Consider the following 19,724-nt stretch of genomic DNA (forward strand, 5'->3'; position numbering starts at 1 on the left):
GAAACAACCCACAAACAAATAAAAAGTTCCAAACCAGATAAAAATGTAAAGAATTAGATAACTCCTCCCAGAATCTTATGATTTGATTTTCAAGTAGTTTGTGTATTTATAATTTGATCCAAAGCACTTTTTCCAGCTGCAATTCCCAACAAGTTTTAACAGTGTTTTCACTGCCAGATTTCTATAAAGTGCCAAATGTGTCAACCTTTTTATAGGGTGACTCCACTGTCCCTGCCTAAGCTGAGTACTTCCACAATTTCTCTTGCATGTTAGTTACCTTTTGTTTAAAGATTGTATATCTCTGTGTGTGTTTATTTTAAAGAGTTCTGTGTGGATTTTTTAAAATTTGAAAAATGTAAACTTGTAGAAAGAACAAAAAAAGATATCCCATATTCCCATCACCCAAACACAATTACTGCTCATTTTTTGATGCGTTTAACACTGGTCTCTTTTTCTGTGAATGTTGGTTAGGAGAAAATGTGGCACTAATCATACTATGGTGTAATTTTAGATCCCTTTCTTTTCTTGTCATGATATATTCTTTATAATATAACATTTTTAATTGCTGCATAATATTTCTTTGAAATGCTGTATAATATTTTACTTAACCATACCCCTATTATTTAGTATTTTTAAGTTTTCCCAGCTTTTCCTTAATATAAATAATGCTTCTTTATATTTACATTTGTTTTGTTAGACTGTGTTTCTAGAGAAGTAGAATTACTGGGTCACAGGACACTTATATTTTTAGATTATCTATCATACATTGCAGATCTTTAAAACCAGGTTGAAATGAAATTTTTATGTTTCATCCATTCAAGTCACTCATTGAGGATCATGAAACTAGATTTCTGCAATCCTCTCAGTACTTTTCTTTTGCCAGTGGAGATAGCCCCTCCCTCCACAAGTCCTCCATTAATAAATGGTTTGGGAAAAGGGTTATGTCAAATAAAGTCACAACTCCCTGAGATTATTCCAAATGTGCATTTATTATAGTACTTATTAATATGAAAAAATGCACGGCTACTGTCAAAAATACAAATCTATGAAGGGTTTTGTCTGCACATGACCTTTCCTGTTTGCTCTTAGGCAGAAAATATTAAGCAGTCCTGCTGACTCAGACCTTAATTCTGTGCTTGAAGATGTTAAAACCAGCCACTGTTTCCCTCCACTGAGGCTACAGACCCAATTAAGATACATTAACTACTTTCTCAATGCCTTATAAAAAGCTTAGTGAACTGAAAATGGTAAAATAATGATGATGATGAAATACTGAAAAGCAAAACACAATACTCAAAATCATAACACTCCAAATTTTTTTCTGTCCCATAAGATAATAAATGCTGTACATTTTTTAATAAATAATCAAAAGTAACTGATGTTGATAATTTCTTTTCTTCTGAGCCCTTCAACAAGGTTTTTAGAGTTTGTTTAATTGCAGTGGTGAGGAAATATGGCCTGTTTTGATTTAGTAATTTCTTGTACCAGGATGTACTTTTTCACCCTTGTTTAAGGTGTCAGTCCTAGATATGTGCTGAAAAACTGGATGGCAGAATCTGCAATGCAAAACGCAGAAGTGAATGATTTTTCAGAGGTAAGGTGGTTGACTTTTCCATGTTTATTTTTACTAATTTTAAATGCACCGTGTTAGAAACACACTTAATGTTCGTAGACATGTGAAACAATGTACTATTGCCAATACCATTTCCCAGAATTTCCTCTCTGCCTGATTACTCTCTTTTTAACAGAAAATAATTTTCTCATATTTTCTATTTGTTCTTTATGTATTCAAACATTAAAATATTCATTTAATAAATTCACATTATTTGAACTTCGGAGGATCTGATTCTGCTGTTTATGGCTTACATTTTGGAGTTTTGATTTCAGTCTCATGTTTGAAATCCAGTAAAGCCTGATTTGAAGGTGCATCTCTCCAGAGGGAGTTAGCCTTTGCTTCTGCCAGGTATCCATGGTGTCACCAGTCTGGGCCCATTTTAAATTAATTTCTTGACAGCAGTGAAGATGAATGAACTAGAGCTACATGCATCAGCATGGAAGAATGTCACATGTAATGTTAAGCAAAACAAGCACATCACAAAGGAATACATACAAGGTGTTACCACTTAGGTAAAACCATTCTATATGTTATCTAGGGTTACATGCATATATAATAAGAGTATAACAAAATGCATGAGGATGATAAACATCCACTTTAGGACTGTGATTACTTTGTAGTAAGGAAGAAATTTGAGTTAGGGAAGGATATTCAGGGCTTCAACCATACTGGAAGTATTTCATTTCCAATAAAATGAGTAGAGGATGCTTAGGTGTTCATTATATTATTCTGCATAGCATCTTCTGTGTATGTTTCATAATTAATTGGTTAAAAATGCATTGTACAAAGTGTATTTGTTAGAGCAGGAAGGGCCCTAGCACTTGTGCTGCCATTTTTCTGTCCTGCACTCGGAGCAGACATTGTTGATGTTCATTACATTCTTTCTCTCTAAAACCAGTCATAGCCTCAGAATCATTTTCATCCCAGCGTGCCATGTGGTCACTACCAATTGATCAGGGTTGGCATGAGGAAAAAAAAAAAGGTTTTTTTTATTTCTAATTTGCAATGTGGTATTGACCTTTTATTTCAGAAGTTTATTACTTCTGACAATTCTGCGTTTTCATTTTAGAAAATAAAATATTTTAAAATTTAACCTTTTTATATTAAGGAAAAACAAAAGGGAGATAACTCAGCATTTTTCTTTAGATAAATTTGTCTAACCTGGGATAACTTAGCAAATGTTTAATTAGTTGTTTTGTTGGCCTGCTTCTCCTTCCTTCCCTTTCTTTTATTCCTTCCCTGTTTCTTCCTTTTCTCAAAATTGTATTTGAGTACTGATGCAGTAAACATTCAGATTCACACACTTGGCCTCAGTCTTCTCAGAAAAATCTGACAGGAACTATAGCTTACCAGTAGGGCAGCATCAGGTGTTCCTTGTTTGCAGGAGTCCTTGCAGCAGTCCATGCCAGCAATAGAGCACAAATGCAAGGACATGACATCCACGTCGGCACCAGTAAGGGCAACCCTGGCTTAGTCATGCTGCACAGAAACCAGTATTTCTTGTAACAACTCTATAGACTTAGTTTCCAACGTCACCACATAAACTTGCCTTACAACAAGAGTCACCACACTTAGAAAAAATTGGTAAATTTGAAAGATTGCAAATCATTGCCAACTTCCCCCCTGCTTTCTATTTTTTTAAAATATTTTAGAAAATTATAATTCTCTTCCTAGTGCTGTGAAGGAATCTTAAAATTACTGGGACATATTTGTAGTCTTCATAACATTTAAGTATTCACTTTCCTGTTTTAGTCCAAAAGTAGTACTTAAAGAATAATAGTAAATTTAAGTAATGACACTAATTGAGGTTTTAGTAAAATATAAAATGTATAAATATCTTTAAACAAATTTAAAATTAATTTGCAATTTTAGAAACTAATTAGAATTTCTAATTTTTAAAAACTGATACATTTTAGGAAATTAATAAGGGTCCTAAGGAAATCTGTGTTTACTTATTTAAATTGTTTACTAGGTCCGTCTTCTCCAGCAAGTTCTTCAGCGTCCTTTCCAGAAGCATTCTGCAGCTGAGAAAGCAGGCTATTCCTCACCTACTCCTTCCTGGGCAAAAGATCTCCAAGTTAGCTGTTCATCTTAATTTGGGAAAAATAAATACTTCTATCATTGAATTCAACACAGAATAATTTATTTCATAAACCCTTAATGACCATTCACTTTTTGGTAACAATCCCACATTTAATAATAATGATCATCTATAAAAATACATTTTAGCCAAATAAACTGATTCTTTGGAACATCTTTGTGATCTTTTTTGCTCTGATCAGTAACTTTAATAGAGTGACAAGGGGTTTTTGGTGAATGACATGAGTTATCCTCAGTGACTAGGAACTCTTAAGTATTCATCTAGTGCTTACTATATACCCATCACTTTGGGGCACATCAAATAAGTGTATAGTTTAATTGTACTCCTAGAGTTTTGTTTTTTTTTTTTTCCTATTATAGTAATTTTCAACCATTTACTTGAGTAGGGAGAATAGTTTAATGAACATGATTTTCCATTTGAACAGTTTATTAATTATCAGTGCATGGCTAGTCCTGTTTAACCTACATCCCCACACAATTCCCCCATGTTTCTAGTTACTGTGTTAAATGAAAAGCAAACCTGTTGCTGTTGAGCAGATTCTGACTCATAGTGACCTCATAGGAAGAGTAGAATTGCCCTATATTGTTTCCAAGGCTGTAATCTTTACAGAAGCAGAATGCCACATCTTTCTCCCAGGGAGCGATTGGTGGATTTGAACCACAGATCTTTCAGTTAGCAGCTGAGCACTTAAAATCACTGTGCCATTAGGGCTCCTTATTGTTTTAATTGAGGTATAATTTACATATCTCCAATTATTTTTGAGAAAATCTGAGACATTGTTTCATTTCATCCACATATATTTCTGTATGTATCTCCAAATTTTAATGACTAAAAAAAGCACACACACAATACCATCATTTGTTCTTGTTAGTTGCCGTCGAGTCAGCACCAACTCATGGCAACCCCACATGCAACAGAACAAAATGTTGCCCCATCCTGTGTCATCTTCATGACCGTTGGTATGCTGGAGTCTATTGTTGTGGCTGCTGTGTATTTTGAGTGCCTTCCAACCGAGGGGGCTTATCTTCCAGCACTACATCAGCCAATATTCTGTTGTAATCCACAGAGTTTTTGTTGGCTAATTTTCAGAAGTAGATCACCAGGCTTTTATTTCTAGTTTGCCTTAGTCTGGAAGCTCTGCTAAAACCTATCATCCTGCTGGTATTTGCTTCTAGCATCACAGCAACACTCAGGGCACCACAGTACTGACAAACTGACAGATGGGTGGTGGATACCATTATTACCTAAGACAAATGAGCAACAATTCCCTAATGCATTAAGTCAAATATCCAGTCAGTTTTTATGTTTTCTTATTATAAATTATTATAATCATAATCATTATTATTTTGTAGATGTTTGAATTGGGATGTAAATAAGGACTTTACATTGAGACTAAATGATACTATCTCATAAATCTCTTGATATCTTTGGGTACAGACACCTATATCTTCTTTTTCTTCAATTTTTGTTTTGTTTTGGTTGAAGAAACCAGATCGTTTATCCTGTAGTGTTTCCAACAGCCTGCATTTTGCTGATTGCATTCCTGTGGTATTGTTTAACATGTACCTCTTTCCCCTGTGTTTCTGTAAATCTAGAGTTTCAATAAGATTTAGGGTTATTTGGCAAAAATACTTGCCATCGGAAGGTAAGTATTGTGTAAATATTTGTTCTCTTTTGTGATATCAACAGCCATTGACAATCATTGCCTTGACCCATTGATTCAATAAAGTTTGCAAAATGATGATATTCTAATCCTGTCATTCATTTATAAGCTGGAATCCATATAAATAAATAAACAAGCAGATTCCAAAGTATCCTTCAAAGATAACCAATGGGTTTGTTTTGCTTATTTGTGTTAGTACCATTACGAACTGTTGAATTTAAAGTATTTGCTGTGTTTTATCCTATTACAGTTATTATCCTTAATGATGTGCACATTGTTCCATCTCTGGCCATTTAGATTGTACTAAAATTTACTGCTTTTAAACACAACCCTAGAAGCTTTTGATAACTTGTTTTCTGGTATAATAAGATGTTCCAGGTTCATCCTGTATATTTCTTTCCTCAGCCCTGGAATCAGTCATTCCTCCAAAGAAACCATTTCCTTTTGTTGTTAGGTGCTGTCGAGTTGGTTCCCACTCATAGTGACTCTATGTACAACAGAATGAAACACTGCCTAGTCCTGCACCATCCTCAAAATCACTGTTATGCTTGAGCCCACTGTTGCAGCCATTGTGTCAATCCATCTCGTTGAGGGTCTTCCTCTTTTTCACTCACCCTCTACTTTACCAAGCATGATGTCCTTCTCCAGGGACTGATCCCTACTGACAACATGTCCAAAGTATGTGAGACGTAATTTCATTTCCTTTTAGGGAAATGGTATTTAGAGACCCTAGTCCGGATACCTAAAGCTTTGTGACTATTTGAACTCTTCACAAAGAAATGTTAAATTATTTAAAATTTCCTTAAAATGAAATGAACAAACAATAGAAAATTTAAACTAGCTAAAAGACATATTATCATTAAAACTAGAGAAGGGTCCTAACTTCACACATTTTTTTGAATTATTACAGTAATACATGAATATGTACTCATGTAAAAAATAAAAATAAGTATATTGAATAAATTGTAGAAGTCTTCCTTCGCACCCCTACCTTCCCCTCTCCCCTATACTGATTCTATATCCCAGAGGTAATTGCCCTTTATAATTCTTACATTCTTTCAAACTTTTGCTATACATTTACATACCTATGTATGTATATACATATATAAATGCTCGTTTATATGTCTAGGGACATACTCTACATATTGCTTTATAAATTGCTTTATGTTTTGAAGATCTTTCTGTATCAATATGTCTAGATCTCATTCGTTTGCTATAATAGTTTCCAAATATTCCATAGTACAGATATACCATATTTTGTGAAATCATCTACATATTGGTGAACATTTTGGTTGTTCCCAGAGGATTCTTTTTTCCATTTTACATATAACATCCTTGTATATTTTTGTATATAGAGTTCTAGAAGTAGAATTAATTGGGTCAAAAGGCATATGCATTAAAAATATTTATATATACTAACAAATTGAACCCCAAAAAGGCTTCACCAGTTAATGTTTTAAATAATGTATCATAATACCAGTTTCCCCATACCTTCACCAGCACTGGAAATTATTGTTTTGTTTTTTCCAATCAGGTGAATGAAAAATTGATTTATTATTTTAATATCAATTTTCCAGATAATTAGTGACATTGATTTATTATTCACATAGCAAATACTTTTCCCTTTTTCTACCACTTGCTTTTTATTATTTAACAGTGTCTTGCCACATAGAAATTTTCTATTTTTATATAGTCAAATCTGGCACTTAAAAAAAAATTGGGTTTTATGTCTTGTTTAATTCTGTTTAAAATGTATAAAAAATACTTGCTTACATTTTTTTCTAGTGCTTTTACAGTTTTTGTTTTTAATCCCTATGGGATTTGTTGACTCTTTTTTCCAAATGGCTATATTTATCCTTATCACATATTTGAAAAGCAACTTTTGTCATATACCAAGTTCTCATATATTTGAGCTCATTGCTAGACTTTATTTTATTCTATTTATATTTTTCTCCTTAAATCTTCTGGCAATACCACACTATTTTAATGATTTGACTTCACAGTGTAGCATATTTTAACACTTAGTCCGCTGTCATTCCTCTTTTTAAATATTTTCTTGGCTCATTAATTATTTTAGATGAATTTTCATGTCTGCTTATGAAGTATCATAAAACTTTTTGTTGGGATTTTGATTGGGATTATACTTAAATTTATAGACTGATTTGGAAAGAACAACAATGTTGATTTCTGCCCATTCAAGAATATAGTACAGGTGTTCCTTGCTTTGCATGGTACTTTGGAACTATAAAAACGATCATGCAAGCTGAAACTATGCAAAGTGATCTTAATAATCAGTGGGAAAAATTACAGTTGTTCCATGATGTTTAAAAATTTGCATCAAAACCTTTTACTATTGTCTATAAATGTGTAGGGAAATTGAAAAAATAGTGAAACATTTATTTAGCATACTGTAATTTAAAACATTAGAAACTTGAGAATTAAAATGTTTTATTGTAAAAAATTTATCAAGAGTAGTTTGAATCGTGCTTGGCTTCTCATCATATAACTTACGATATGGCGCAAGCATCTTTTCTGTGCTTGTGGATTGCTGCTATTTCTTCTGTAGCTCCATTTATATTCTATTTGAATTTCACTTCTAGTGTCACCACTTTTGATTCTTCTGTTGCGGTTTCATCTTTGCTGGTCAATTCTCTCTTTCAGTTATCTATTTTTGTAAAATGTCGTGTGGGTTTATCATTGGTAGGCAAACAGGCAGCCAAACTACACAGTTTGCTGTCTGGGCATGAACTGAATAGCAAATGTGCAGTGACCAATCCTGACAGACTTTGGTCACTGATTACAATATGCATCTGTTATTTATGTAGCGATTTGTGTACTGAAGAGCTACCAGTGAAGTTTGTACTTTACGAAGTTACTCACAGTTAATATATACACCTTGAAATTTGAACTGTGTTGTTGGGGGACTAGTGTTACTTAACTGAACTGTGGTAATTGAGATTTGTACACACCAGAACCATGCAAAGCAAGGATTGTCTGTACCCATTATGTTTGCTTTTATATCCTGCAGTAAAGATTTATAGTTTTCTGTATATAGACTTCGAAAATTTCTTATATTAATTCTTAGATATATTGTAGTTTTTGTTACTGTTGTGAATGAGATCACCAGGAAGATTTTACATCTCTAATCTTGTCAGTGTCAGAACATATATGCCAAAATATAAAGAATATACAATATCAGAACATAAATTGTCAGAATATATAAAGCACAATTTTCTAGAACAATGAAAAGATATTGACAAATCCACCTTCATAAAAGGAGATTTTAACACATTCCCCTTAGTAATTGACGGATCAAACTAACCAAAAATTAGGCTATAGGTTTGAGCAACATGCGTTAACAAGCTTGTTCTAAAGAGCAGCTGTAGAACATTGTACCCAAGCACACTTTATACAAGAACTTTATACAAGAACTTTTTGTAGTTATTTTGCATCGGGATATGAGCTTACTGTCTTAATCCCTGCATTCCCTTCCCTCCCTCCACTCTACCCCGCTTTCCCACTTCCCCCACACTCAAACACCTGACTAAACTCATAAAAGGAGAACCAATTTTGCGGCACTTTCAGGGCTGGTCTAAACAGTCTTACTCAGGTATGGGTAGTGTTTGTGAAGACCTGTCAGCAAGACACCAAAGATTCTGTTCCACATTACTAAAATCTCATGGAGCCCTTGATCTGGTAGCTGAACCTGTTGAAAGCAAGTTTCTGCCCTGAGATGATCCAGAATCAGCCCAGATTTCTAAGATTCCTGACTCAAAGGACCTCAACAGTGGCTGTGCACGTGTACTAGAGAGAGTGGGACCTACCACAGAGGCGTGGAGAGCACAATGCATTCCACTTGTCCACTAAAATTGTACGAAATATATTTTTTAATTCTTGTACTATAAGTGAAAGTTTAAACTTCAAGTTAGTCTCTCATACAAAAATTTATACATACATTGTTATGTGACCGTAATTGCTCTCCCTATACCGTAACAACACCACACTCCTCCTTTCCACCCACTTTCCCGTGTCTATTCAACCAGCTCCTAACCCTCTCTAGCCTTCTCATCTCGTTGCCCATTTAGTCTCATGTATCTACTTGAGCTAAGAAGCACGCTCTTCACGAGTACCATTTTATGTCCCACAGTCCAGTCCAATCTTTGTCTGAAGAATTGACTTCAGGAATTGTTTTAGTTCTGGGTTGACAGAGAGTCCGGGGGCTATGCTTTCCCGGGATCCTCCAGTCTCAGTCAGACCATTAAGTCTGGTCTTTTTACTAGAATTTCAATTCTGCACCCCACCCTTCCCCTGCTCCATCAAGGACACTCTGTTGTGTTCCCTGTCAGGGCAGTCATTGGTGGTAGCCAGGCACCATCCAGTTCTTCTGGTCTCAGGCTGATGAAGTCTCTGGTTTACGTGGCCCTTTCTGTCTCTTGAGCTAATACTTTCTGTGTGTCTTTGGTGTTCTTCATACTCCTGTACTCCAGGTGGTTGGGACCAATTGATGCATCTTAGATGGCTGCTTGCTGGCTTTTAAGACCCCAGACGCCACTCACCAAAGTAGGATGCAGAACGTTTTCTTAATAAACTTTGTTATGCCAATTGACCTAGATGTACCCTGAAAGCATGGTCCCCAGACCCCCGCCCCTGCTACTCTGTCCCTCAAAGTGTTTGATTGTATTCAGGAAAGTTTTTACCTTTGGTTTAGTTTCATTGTGCTGACTTCCCCTGTAGTGTGTGCTGACCTCCCCGTCACCTAAGATAATCCTTGTTTACTATCTAATTACTGAATAACCCTCACCCTCCCTCCCCACCCTTGTAACCATCAAAGAATGTTTTCTTCTGTGTTTAAACCTTTTCTTGAGTTCTTATAATAGTGGTCTTATACAGTATTTGTCCTTCTGTGACTGACTAAATTCACTCAGCATAATGCCCTCTAGATTCCTCCATGTTATAAGATGTTTCACGGCTCCATCATTGTTCTTTATCATTGTGTAGTATTCCATTTTGTGACTATACCATAATTTGTTTCTCCATTCGTCTGTTAATGGGCATCTAGGTTGTTTCCACCTTTTTGCTGTCATGAACAGTGCTGCAGTGAACATGGGTGTGCATATATCTATTCATGTGATGGCTCTTATTTCTCTAGGATATATCCCAAGGAGTGGGATTGCTGGATGGTATGGTACTTCTATTTCTAGCTTTTTAAGGAGGTGCCAAATCAATTTCCAAAGCCGTTGTACCATTTTACATTCTCATCAACAGTGTATAAATGTCCCAGTCTCTCCACAACATCTCCAACATTTATTATTTTGTGTTTTTTGGATTAATACTAGCCTTGTTGGGGTGAGATGGTATCTCATTGCAGTTTTGATTTGCATTTCTCTAATGGTTAATGATCATGAGCATTTCTTCATGTGTCTGTTAGCCGCCTGAATGTCTTCTTTGGTGAAGTGCCTGTTCATATCTTTTGCCCATTTCTTAATTGGGTTATTTGTCTTTTTGTTGTTGAGGTTTTGCAGTATCTTGTAGATTTTAGAGATTAGACACTGATTGGATTTGTCATAACCAAAAATTTTTTCCCAGTCTGTAGGCTGTCTTTTGACTCTTGGTGAAGTCCTTTGATGAGCATAAGTGTTTGATTTTTAGGAGCTCCCAGTTATCTAGCCTCTCTTCTGGTGTTTGTGCATTGTTACTTGTGGTTCGTATTCTGTTTATGCCATGTATTAGGGCTCCTAGCATTGGCCCTACTTTTTATTCCATGATCTGTATTGTTTTTGATTTTTATATTTAGGTCTCTGATCCATTTTGAGTTAGTTTTTGTGCATGGTGTGAGGTATGGGTCTTGTTTCAGTTTTTTTGCAGATGGACATCCAGTTATGCCAGCACCATTTGTTAAAGAGACTGTCTTTTCCCCAATTAACGGACTTTGGGCCTTTGTCAAAATTCAGCTGCTCATAAATGGATGGATTTATGTCTGGATTCTCAATTCTGTTCCATTGGTCTATATGTCTGTTGTTGTACCAGTACCAGGCTGTTTTGACCACCGTGGCAGTATAATAGGTTCTAAAATCAGTGTGAGGCCTTCCACTTTGTTCTTCTTGAGTAATGCTTTACTTATCTGGGGCCTCTTCCCTTTTCATATGAAGCTGATGATTTGTTTCAACCATCTCATTAAAAATTGCCATTGGAATTTGGATTGGGATTGCATTGTATCTGTAGATCACTTTGGGTAGAATTGACATTTTCACAATGTTGAGTCTTCTATCCATAAGCAAGGTATGTTTTTCCACTTATGCAGGTCTCTTTTGGTTTCTTGCAGTAGTGTCTTGTATTTTTCATTGTATAGGTCTTTTACATCTCTGGTTAGATTTATTCCTAAGTATTCTGTCTTCTTGGGGGCTATTGTAAATGGTATTGATTTGGTGATTTCCTCTTCGAAGTTCTCTTTGTTGGTGTAAAGGAATCCAACTGACTTTTGTATGTTTATCTTGTATCCTGATACTTCGATAAAATCTTCTATTAGTTCCAGTAGTTTTCTTGTGGACTCTTTGTGGTTTTCTGTGTGTAAGATCACACCGTCTGCAAATAGAGATACTTTTACTTCTTCCCTACCAATTTGGATGCCCTTTATTTCTTTTTCTAGCCTAATTGCTCTGGCTAGGACCTCCAGCACAATGTTGAATAAGAGTGGTGATAAAGAACATCCTTGTCTGGTTCCCGTTCTCAAGGGGAATGCTTTCAGACTCTCTCCATTTCGGATGATGTTGGCTATTGGCTTTGTATAAATGTCCTTCATTATGCTGAGGAATTTCCCTTCTATTCCTATTTTGTTGAGAGTTTTTATCATGAATGGGTGTTGGACTTTGTCAAATGCCTTTTCTGCATCGATTGATAAGATCATGTGGTTCTTGTCTTTCGTTTTATTTATGTGATGGATTACATTGATTGTTTTTCTAATGTTGAACCATCCCTGCATACATGGTATAAATCCCACTTGATCATGGTGAATTATTTTTTTGATATGTTGCTGAGTTCTATTGGCTAGAATTTTGTTGAGGATTTTTGCGTCAATATTCATGAGGGATATTGGTCTGTAATTTTCTTTTTTTGTGGTGTCTTTACCTGGTTTTGGTATCAGAGTTATGCTTGCTTCATAGAATGAGTTTGGGAGTATTCCATCCTTTTCTATGCTCTGAAATATCTTTAGCAGTTGTGGTGTTAACTCTTCTGTGAAAGTTTGGTAGAATTCTCCAGTGAAGCCATCCAGGCCAGAGCTTTTTGTTGTTGGGAGTTTTAAAATTACCTTTTCAATCTTTTCTTTGGTTATGGGTTTATTTAGTTGTTCTTCCTCTGTTTGTGTTAGTTTACATAGGTAGTGAGTTTCTAGAAATTTGTCCATTTCCTCTAGGTTTTCAAATTAGTTACAGTACAATTTTTCATAGTATTCTATTATGACTCTTTTAATTTCAGTTGGATCTGTTGTGATATCACCCATTTCATTTCTTATACAGATTATTTGCTTCCTATCCTGTTTTTCTTTTGTCAGTTTGGCTAATGGTTTATCAATTTTGTTGATTTTTTAAAAGAACCAACTTTTGGTCTTGTTAACTCCTTCAATTGTTTTTCTATTCTCTATTTCATTTGATTCTGCTCTAATTCTTATTATTTCCTTTCTTCTGGTGCCTGAGGGCTCCTTTTGCTGCTCTCTTTCTGTTAGTTCAAGTTGTAGGGTTAATGTTTTGATTTTGGCCCTTTCTTCTTTTTGGAAGTGTGCATTTATTGCTATAAGCTGACCTCTGAGCACTGCTTTTGCTGTGTCCCAAAGGTTCTGGTAGTACGTTTTCATTCTCATTTGATTCTATGAATTTGTTTATTCTGTCCTTAATTTCTTCTATAACCCAGTAGTTTTTGCACAAGATGTTGTTCAGTTTCCACGTGTTTGATTTTTTTTCCTTGCTTTTTCTGTTGTTGATTTTTACTTTTATGGCTTTATGGTCAGAAAAGATGCTTTCTAATATTTTGATGCTTTGGATTTTTTTAAGGCTTGCTTTATGGCTTAATATGTGGTCTATTCTGGAGAATGTTCCATGTGTGTTGACTTGGCTGCTGTTGGGTGGAGTGTTCTGTATATGTCTGTGAGATCAAGTTGATTGACTGCAGCATTTAGATTTTCCATGTCTTGGTTGAACTTCTTTCTGGATGTTCTGTCCTTCACTGAAAGTGGTGTGTTGAAGTCTCCTACTACTATTGTGGAGCTGTCTATCTCTCTTTTCAGTGCTGTTAGAGTTTTTTTTTAATGTGTTTTGGAGCCCTGTTATTGGGTGCGTAAATATTTATTATAGTTATGTCCTCCTGGTGTATTGACCCTTTAATCATTATATAGTGTCCTTCCTTATCCTTTGTGGTGGATTTTAAAGTCTATTTTGTCAGAGATTAATATTGCTACTCCTGCTCTTTTTTGAGTATTGTTTGCTTGATACATTTTTTTCCATCCTTTTAGTTTTAGTTTGTTTGTGTCTTTAAGTCTAAAGTGTGTCTCTTGTAGGCAACATATAGACCGGTCATGCTTTTTAATCCAATCTGCTACTCTCTGTCTTTTTACTGGTGCATTTAGTCCATTTACATTCAGCATGATTATTGATACGTATGAGTTTAGTGCTGTCATTTTCATGTCTTTTTTTGTGTGTGGTTGACAGTTTCTTTTTTCCACTTAATTTTCTGTGCGAGTCATTTTTCTTTATGTATTTTCATTGTTGTTGATTTTGTATTTGCTGTATTTTGTATTTGTATTTTCTTGTTTTTTATTTTGATATGTACAATTGTTAGTTTCTTTTGTGGTTACCTTAATATTTACCCTTGTTTTTCTAAGTTTATACCAGTCTTTTATTTCTTTATATTGCCTTGACTTCCTCTCCATCTGAAAAATCTATGTGTACATTTTTTAGTCCCTCAGTTTTGTTTTAATGTTGTCATCTTTTACATGTTGACATCTCTGTTTCCCTATTTTCAGTGTTTTAGCTTTGATTTATTTTTATGACTTCCCTATCTGGGTTGATATCTAGTTGCCCTGTCCTGTGATCTAGTCTTGGGTTGTTATTTGACTATTGATTTCCTAACCGGAAGACTCCCTTTAGTATTTCTTGTAATTCTGGTTTGGTTTTTGCAAATTCCCTAAGCTTCTGTTTATCTGGAAATGCCCTAATTATGCCATATTTGAGAGATAGTTTTGCTGGATATATAATTCTTGGCTGGCAGATTTTTTCCTTCAAGGCTTTATATATGTAATCCCATTGCCTTGTTGCCTGCATGGTTTGTGCTTAGTAGTCTGAGCTTAGTCTTATTGACTTGCCTTTGTAGATGACTTTTCATTTATCCCTAGCCGCTCTTAAAATTCTCTCTTTATCTTTGGTTTTTGCAAGTTTGATTATGTCTTGGTGACTTTCTTTTGGGATCTCCTTATGTGAGTTTGATGAGCATCTTGGATAGATAGCTTCTCATCTTTCACAATATCAGGGAAGTTTTCTGCCAACAAATCTTCAACACTTCTCTCTATTTTCTGTTACCCGCACCCCCCCCCCCCATTCTGGTACTCCAATCACTCGTAAGTTATTCTTCTTGATAGAGCCCCACATAATTCTTAGGGTTTCTTCATTTTTTAAAATCCTTTTATGTGCTTTTCCTCAAATAGGTTGGTGTCAAGTGCTTTATCTTCAATCTCACTAATTCTGACTTCCATTGCCTCAATTCTGCTCCTATGACTTTCTGTTGAGTTGTCTAATTCTGACATTTTATTGTTAATCTTTGGATTTCTAATTGCTATCTCTCTGTGGAGTCTTGCAGCCTGTTAAATTTGTCATTATGCTCTTCTCTAATCTTTTTAAGTTCCTCTATTGTGAGGACTGTGTTTTGCCTGATTTCCTTCCTGATGTCTTGAAGAGTTCTGTATATTAATCTTTTGTATTCTGCCTCCAGTAATTCCAAGAAATTTTCTTGCTCTGGAAAATTTCTAGATTCTTTATTTTGGGAGCTTCCTGAATCACATAAAGAGCTTGCCTCTTTATGTGATTTGATACTGACTGTTGTCTCTGAGCCATCAATAAATTATGTTTATGTTTGCTTACCTTGTCCTAGCATCTTGTTTTGTTATGCTCAAATAGGCTGCTCATGTGAGCTAGCCTGATAACCAGTGCCCCTGAAGCGCCAATGTCCTGCCACCAGGTGGCCAGACCTGCCATTATGTAAGCCCAGGAGTCCACCCACTCCCCCCGTATGGATTCAGCTCAGGTGTCCAGGTAGTTAGCCACCAAGTGTGTGGTGCAGGCTCTCACCTACGGTCCTAGACAGTCATGGGTGATTGGTGTAGGCACAGGCATCCAGCTGCAGCAGGGGAACACACACTGAGCAAAGCAAGGGCCTGATGGCTGCCCCTGAGTGTCCAGGAGGAAAGCATGTCTCTGTTCCCTAGAGCACATAGGTGGGTGGGTTTTGCAGCTGGACTATGAGCACCCAATGCTGTTGGCTGTAAGGATTGGGTGGCACCTCTTATTTCTGGGCCCCTATCTCAGGTGGCTAGGTGGCATGGGTGGAGCCACCAGTACTCAGGCCCCTGATGTGGGTAGGTGAAGACCCTGCTTAATGGGCAGAGCAGTGTCAAGTATCACGAAGCTACCACTTCACAGATGAAACAGTTGAAGTTAGACCTCAGGTATAACCTGTTGTACTGCAGCAATGAGGGCCTACACTGTTGAAAAGGGCCCACACAAGTCTATGCAGGGAAAAGGCACTCAAAGTCCATGGATCCCTTATGCCTGTGCCTAGGCAAAGGAACTGTACCTACCCTGAATTCCTGGCTTAGGGGAGCCGGCAGATTATTTTTTACCCTTTGTTAATTTGTTCCCTCTCCAAGGCCGAGAGAATGGCTGAGGGTGCAAGACAGGTGCTACTTCCAGCCCAGGGGACTTGGCAATTGCTGAAGCTGTCCTGGACCCAGTGCAGAGCAGGGAGCAGGGAGGTAAATGGGAGAGAGGTTTTTCCCTAAGGGGGGTGTTTTTGATCCACGCAGTAGGCCAGATGCAAGTACTTATCTTTTGCTGATCGAAGGCTGCTTCTCACTGGTTCTGGATGGCCAAGTAGACTCTCTGCTGCTGGGTCTCTCCCGATGTGGAAAACGCCTCCTGAGTGCTGGTGCTTGCCTGCCTCATCGCGCACCCTGAGCTGGTCTGGGCTGAAGGGCTCCGGCTCCCACTGGGTCAGGTCTGATAACTCCTCGCTGCTTCCGAACAATCTCTCTGTCCCCCTGCCACTCAGTCCGATTCCTCATCTTTGCCTTTGGTGTTCAAGGCTCCTAGATTGTCATATATAATTGATTCACTTGTTTTTTCAGGTCTTTGTTCTAAGAGGGACCACCGGAAGCATCTGAGTACTCCACCATCTTGGCCCTGCATCCGGTACCAAGTATTTCGACCATGAAATCAATTTATTCTTCAGTAGCTTTCCTAATATGCATATCTTCAAATGTTAAAACACACACATAGTTTAGTCAGTTTGAATTTTTATTGTTTTTCCTCTATAAAGGAAAGGTACAGTATGAATAGAAGCTAGGTGACCCATGATTCAATTCAGCTCCGTGTGACCTGGGTTTATCAAATTTTCAGGTCTGTTTCCTCTGCTGTAAAGTTGGGAATATGGTTGAAGTGGTACTTTCTGGGGATTTTGTGACACCCATAACAACCACAATCTGCCCTCCTTCCTCCCCAGTGTCTTAGGTCCTACTCTCTGATCCCCCTTGATCCACAGTGATGGGTCCCTAAAAAAACAAAGTTGCCACTGACTCTGACTCATGGCGACCCATGTGTGTCAGAGTAGAACTTTGCTCCATAGGGTTTTCAGTGGCTGAGTTTTCAGAAGTAGATTGCCAGAACTTTATTCCAAGGAACCTATGGGTGGACTTGAAACTTCAACCTTTCATTTCATTCAGCCGAGCATATTAACCATTTGCATCACCCAGGAACTCCAACGGGTCCTTCCAAAAACCAAAGCAAACCCGTTGCCATCGAGTTGATTCCATTCATAGCAACCCTGTAGGACAGAACTGCCTCTTAGGGTTTCCAAGGCTGTAATCTTTAAGGAAGCAGACTGCCACATCTTTCTCCCATGGAGCAGCTGAGCGCTTAACCACTGCACCACTAGGGCTCCTCAATGGTGGGTGCACTTTCTTTATCATGTACTGGCTACAGATGATTTGAAGAGTGATGAGACTTTACTCACCCTGGCCAATGAGATTTTCTTTTTGAAAGCTTTCCTGGCCTCTAGATACGGGATAGAAATTTGGGAGTTGTGGAGTGACTGTCTTCATAGAAACTGAAAAGTAAAGTGACAATACAGAGTGACAATATTTGTAAAGAGAACGACAATGAAACAAATGTATGAAGAGGAGCAGAGATGAGAAATCAGCGACGAACTCTTGAGTTTCCAGGCACCAGTTTTAGACTCAGCCGGAGAGTCCAGGAGCATGTTTAACCTTAGGTTACTAAGATGCTGCCTCTGAATTGTGTAATGAATCCCTGCTTTTTGTTTGAGCTTGCTCCAGTTGGTTTTGTTACATAAAGTCAGAATCCTAATTAATATAGTGCGTTAGTCATTTCCAAGGTCCCTTCATCTTAAAGATTCTGTGACCGTAAGATGGAGACGGCACTTTTGCTCCCTTCTGTAGATGTGATCATGGAGCACTTTCAAAGTTTCCTGATCAGCAAACCAGGCAGTAATTTTGATCAAGATAAGTAAGATCCAGATAACAATCCTTATTAAGGATCTTTTGTCCTGAGCCTCAAGTGATTGGTTCATTAACCTATTGCAAGTTAAGAGCAACCTAGACAAGTCTCTGTGGCCACATACATTCTTTTTTTTACCTCTCCTCAACGTTATGCCATTAACGTCTTTTCTATATTGTCCCAGAAGTCTGTATGATTACCAGGTTTTAGTCAGGGTTAGAGGTCCCTGGATGGTGCAAATGGTTTGCACTTGGCTACCAACAGAAAGGTTGATGGTTCGAATTCACTCATTGGCTCCAAGGAAGAAAGGCCTGGTGATATGCTTCCATAAAGACTATAGCCAAGAAAATTCTATGGAACTCAGTTCTACCCTAACACATGGCGTTGCCATGAGTCACAGTCAACTCAATGGCAATTTTTTTTTCAGCCAGGCTCAAGAGTCCCTGGGTGGTACAAACAGGTAACACTCAGCTGCTAATTGAAAGGTTGGACGTTCAAGTCCACCCAGAGGTGCCTTGGAAGAAAGGCCTGGTAATCTTCTTCCAAAAAATCAGCCATTGGAAACCCTATGGAACACAGCTCTACTTGACACATGGGGTCGCTATGAGTTGGAAATGACTCGACAATAACTGGCTTTAGTCAAGCTTAGAAAAGCTGTGTTTTCACTGGGTCTGGAGTCAATGGAATATCATAAAGCAAAGACACACAGGACAGAGTTACTTACTGTACATGAGGAAAGATGTAATGTCAAACTTACCTTCAATCCTATTTCAAGCACATTCTCAAGAAAAATTTAAGAGCACCTTCCCAGTTTTAGGTACTAAATATTTGGGTTCTAAAACTGAATTTGTATTTTTGTTTTAAATGTAACTGAAACTGTTTGTCAGTTTAGAGCTTATTTTTTCCAAACATCAAAACATGAGATTAATCATCTTCCTTAATTTTAAAAATAATGCATTATTTATTTATTTACTTTCTACCTACCTTAATATTTTGAAGCATTTCACAATAAAGAAAATATAAAACAGAACCGTGGAAATAAAACTAAGAACAAAATTAAAGGCCTATCAGAAGCCAATTAGAAAAAGAAGGATAATGGGTACCCAGAATAAATTGGTTATTAAAATTGGGCATTAAATTTATCTCTGAGGGAAAAGCATTCCAAATTGAAGAATATATATGATTGCCTTTTCCTATCCCTACTGTAAGATGTTTGTAGCATTCTAGGAATCCGAAAATTATCTAAATTATTTTTTCAATTATTATGGTATTCAACCATTTAAAAAACCTCACAAAAACAGCATAAATGTCCAGGATCCCAATCAATCAAGGGCTGAGTCTCAAAGAAACTGAATGTGACCTCTCCTGTTTTCTTCTTTTTCCTCTTCTGATTTTTCTGAAAATTCTGAAGGTCACCGAGGGGGAGATGGAAAATATACCTAAGGTCAAGAAGACTTTAGAAGGCACTGTGATTTTGAAAAGTATTTTAAAAAATAAAGTATATTATAAAATTTTAGTATTGATAGCTCACTAAATTTATGCCATGTTTCTAGAAATACCACTTTCAGGAAA

At 36.9% G+C, this 19,724-nt stretch overlaps 1 pseudogene; it reads left to right on the top strand.

Moving 5' to 3' along the window:
- The window catches only part of LOC105756496 (UPF0061 protein ETA_18310-like), a 67,808-nt pseudogene extending 63,462 nt beyond the window's left edge, over positions 1 to 4,346 (top strand).
- The last annotated feature ends 15,378 nt before the right edge of the window (positions 4,347 to 19,724 follow it).

This window comes from Trichechus manatus, unplaced genomic scaffold (genome assembly GCF_000243295.1).
Source record: "Trichechus manatus latirostris isolate Lorelei unplaced genomic scaffold, TriManLat1.0 scaffold00075, whole genome shotgun sequence".
In the NCBI taxonomy this organism is placed as follows: Eukaryota; Metazoa; Chordata; class Mammalia; order Sirenia; family Trichechidae; genus Trichechus; species Trichechus manatus.